The sequence below is a fragment of the Diabrotica virgifera genome, chromosome 7 (assembly GCF_917563875.1).
Source record: "Diabrotica virgifera virgifera chromosome 7, PGI_DIABVI_V3a".
NCBI classification, from domain to species: Eukaryota; Metazoa; Arthropoda; class Insecta; order Coleoptera; family Chrysomelidae; genus Diabrotica; species Diabrotica virgifera.
This window is the reverse complement of record NC_065449.1, coordinates 120,523,046-120,524,173: the sequence shown is the minus strand read 5'-3', so window position 1 is coordinate 120,524,173 and position 1,128 is coordinate 120,523,046.

Below are 1,128 nucleotides of genomic sequence, written 5' to 3'. Positions count from 1 at the left end.
CTAACAGTAGCACTTTATTTCAGTTATTCCTGATGATGAAAATAAACATTTTCGAAAGCTTGAAACTTAGTTAAAAGAGTACACTTATTTCACCGCTGCATATCCCAATAACCTCAGAATTCCGTATATATATATATATATATATATATATATATATATATATATATATATAATCAAACAAGGAGAGGTTAACGGAAAAGGAGAGGAACGTAACAAGGAATGTATGTTTTAAAACGTTTTAAACGTTTGGCATTACTTTCCTCAGGTAGCTGTAGCTTCCTCCGTGGATGTGTTAGTTGTTGCCCTCGAATCCTGAGGGTCTTCTAACATTACAGCCACAAATTGGTTGCGTTGCTCCTGTTTGGCTATACCATACTGATGACGACTAATAAGTCAGAAACACGTGTCTGTGGTTGCATTCCATCTTATGCATATTTTGTATATATATATATATATATATATTGTTATATTTCTATTTGATATGAAAATTAAATTTTGATAATTATAAACAGAATTCAATTTAATATAAAATATTTTCAATTTTCTCAACCACGGGCATATAAATTTAGAACAACCTGTATACAACAAATTGTTATATTTAATTTTAAGAAGTGATTAAACGAAACTCGGGAAAATGCGCTTAAAATAAAACTCAAGTGAAATCGATAATAGGTCATTATCGTTGTTCGCGGAAGGTTCGATCATTAGCCGATGCTAAATAAGACTTAGTGGAAGTAGATAATAGATCATTAAATTTTGTAATTAGTAGAAAGTAATTTTAGAATGGGAATTAACTATTTTTCTTTTGAAATCCATTAAGCATATTTAGAAAGATTAAAAATTGGTTTTGAGGAATACTGCGAATGAGAGTTGGTGGTGGAAGTTTGATTTGTGAATCTGGAAGGGATATTTAGAAAGTAGGGGAATGAATGACAAATAGAGATCAGAATGTTTTGAGCTGTCGAGAAGTGAAGTCCAGTGGTAGACGGTAGTGTACGGAGAGTGAGAAAGCCGGTGTAGTTCCGTGAGTGTGGAGTATCTATCGTGGAACGAGAGGTAGGCCAGGTTGAGAGTAAAAGAACCTCCTTGAGCCAAGAGTTCCCGGTAGCTGATTGCAGTTTCGAAAAA